This window comes from Triticum aestivum, chromosome 2D, assembly GCF_018294505.1.
Source record: "Triticum aestivum cultivar Chinese Spring chromosome 2D, IWGSC CS RefSeq v2.1, whole genome shotgun sequence".
Lineage (NCBI taxonomy): Eukaryota > Viridiplantae > Streptophyta > Magnoliopsida > Poales > Poaceae > Triticum > Triticum aestivum.
The window spans coordinates 49,124,706-49,127,906 of record NC_057799.1 but is presented as its reverse complement, the minus strand read 5'-3'; positions in this window follow the sequence as shown (position 1 = coordinate 49,127,906).

Below are 3,201 nucleotides of genomic sequence, written 5' to 3'. Positions count from 1 at the left end.
AAACTAGATGAAATTTGAGAGGTAGGAAAAAGAATCAACTCATTTGAAGTTTTATTTTAAAAGATATAGCCAGTCAAAGTTTGGTCAAAGTTCTGTTTTAAAACAAAACAGAAAAAAGAAAACGTTCCGGAGGGGCTTACGCTTTCTGTTTAGCGAAGACGTATCTTGCGAAATACGCCTCCACTTAAAACACACGTCGACGGGGGCTGAGTCACTGACAGTGGGTCCAGGGGGCCCACTGGTCAGGTTTGACTATTCTCGTCTCCCTCCTCTGCCTCTGCCCGAATGGAGGCAGGGCTCCGGCGATCGCCGTCGACGAACGGCGCCTCTCCGCGGGGTCCTGAGGGCGGGGATGGATCCGCCAGCCCAGGGCGGTCCTCCCGGTGGGCGCTAGGCAGGTGGGGATGGAGGGAGTCGCCGGCGGTGAGCTCCGCGGCGGAGGAGGCTTCGGGAGTGAATGGGGGTTTGGGCTCCGGTGGTTTCCGATCGAGGCTGAGGCGCTGGGCAGCTCCGCAAGAACAAGGGGAAACGGGTGGTGGTGTTGGATGGGCGGGGGAATGTCTGGTTGCGACGAACGGCACCGGAAGGCGGCGGCGGCCGAACCGGCCGGAGACGGGGAAGACGGCTACCAACCGCCGATTGCTTGCTGAGGGGGTTGCTATGGGGTGGCCTGGGGTCGCATGAGTGCCCGGAGGAGCTCGGGGGCCTCCTTATATAGGCGTTCGAGGCGGGTCCCGCGACGGCCGTGGATAGGATCGCCGGTGACCGTCGTGCTGTAGCCGCAGGGCGACGTGGCGGCGACGAGCGCGTGCCGACGGGTTTGTGGATGAGCTCGGCCTGTTCAAGATGGCAGCTGGTGCGCGCGGGTGGTTTGGGCGGCGCCGTCCGTGGCAGGAGCCTACTGCCGACATCGGCGTGCCGCCAAGGGCTCTGACGGCGGCGCTGTAGGGCGTCAGGGGCGGCTCTGCGATGCGGGAGGGGGCGAGCGTGTTGGCTGCGAGTGGGGAAGGCGAGAGCGGGCGCGGGGAGGCGGCCGTGCGACGCGGCGGCTCGGGCGCCCACACGTGCAAAACGTGCGCTCTGGGCGCGCCCAGAGCACGCACGGGACGTGCTCGACGTAATGCCAGGGCAGCCTAGAGTGCTAGAGCGCAGCTGGCAATTAGCAGACCTAGGTTAGGAGTAGCTAGGATCTTAGTGGACAAGGTTACTGGGTTAGAGGATTAGGTACACAGTGCAAACTAAAAACCATGCCAAAACTGACTGTGCACACCAAGTGTTCGACAGAATGCTAAGTGCATTTAGGCAACTCTTGGAGTGGCCAAAATCTCCAGACCCTAGTCTCTTTAGGAGCTAAAGAAGGCGGTAAGGTTAGTTTGGCAAAAACAGAAACTTGTTAGTGCAAGTTTCTGAGAAAACCAGTTTTGGGCAGAAACTAAAAGCTATCATTGCATGCACTAAAAATCCTCCAATGGGTCCAATCTCCTGGACTTAAGGGTTTTGCAGGGTGGTCTAAAAGTAGGAAAAAGCTCAGGGTTACTAGAGCAAGATAACTTAGGGTTGCAGTACAAAACACTAAGTTGGATCAGAATGAAAATGAGGTTGATTCACTCAAATCTTTCAAAGAACATCACTGGGTTTTAGCATAAGGTTGAATTATATGCATCTACTGACATCTCCAAACACTTGGAAGAATTTTTAAAGGAATATTTAAATAGGTTGTAGTGCAAAAATACCTACTGGACCAGATTTGAAAAGTTGATGTAGAGCTCAAAATCTCCAATAACCAAAAGATATTTTTGCATAAAAGTGATGTGGAAACATCACATGACATCCCCAAATTTTGGTGAAATTTTTAAATGCATTAATCAAATGGTTGAAGTGCAACAGAGACTCCAAATTCATGAAAAATCATTTTAAAAGAATAAAGCTCAGGGAAAAACAATCTTGCAATTAAATCCACTGATAAAGAATTGTTTCATAGAGAGAGTATACAAGTCCAATAATACTTTTGGAAAGTTTCCACTTGAGGTAAAAACCCACAACATCAAAAGGTAAATCTAGACAAATGGAAAAGTTTAATTCCCTGGCAAAATTTTAATTAATAAAACAAGGTCAATGTTTTGGGGTGTCACAGTTATGCATTAGAGACAGCTGCATTCACGTTAAATAGGGCACCATCTAAATCCGTTGAGACGACTCCTTATGAACTGTGGTTTGGCAAGAAACCAAAGTTGTCGTTTATTAAAGTTTGGGGCTGCGATGCTTATGTGATAAAGCTTCAACCTGATAAGCTCGAACCCAAATCGGAGAAATGTGTCTTCATAGGATACCCAAAAGAGACAGTTGGTACACCTTCTATCACAGATCCGAAGGCAAGACTTTTGTTGCTAAGAATGGATCCTTTCTAGAGAAGGAGTTTCTCTCGAAAGATGTGAGTGGGAGGAAAGTAGAACTTGATGAGGTAACTGTACCTGCTCCCTTATTGGAAAGTAGTTCATCACAGAAACTGGTTCCTGTGACATCTACACCGATTAGTGAGGAAGCTAATGATGATGATCATGAAACTTTAGATCAAGTTACTACCGAACCTTGTAGGTCAGACAGAGTAAGATCTGCACCAGGGTGGTACGGTAATCCTGTTCTGGAGGTCATGGTACTAGACCATGACGAACCTACGAACTATGAGGAAGCGATGATGAGCCCAGATTCCACAAAATGGCTTGAGGCCATGAAATCTGAGATGGGATCCATGTATGAGAACAAAGTGTGGACTTTGGTTGACTTGCCCGATGATCGGCAAGCCATATAAAATAAATGGATCTTCAAGAGGAAGACGGACGCCGATAGTAATGTTACTATCTACAAAGCTAGACTTGTCGAAAAAGGTTTTGACAAAGTTCAAGGTGTTGACTACGATGAGATTTTCTCACTCGTAGCGATGCTTAAGTCTGTCCGAATCATGTTAGCAAATTGCCACATTTTATGAAATCTGGCAAATGGATGTCAAAACTACATTCCTTAATGGATTTCTTAAAGAAGAGTTGTATATGATGCAACCAGAAGGTTTTGTCGATCCTAAAGGTGCTACCAAAATGTGCAAGCTCCAGCAATCCATCTATGGACTGGTGCAAGCATCTCGGAGTTGGAATATACACTTTGATGAGTTGATCAAAGCATATAGTTTTATACAGACTTACGGTG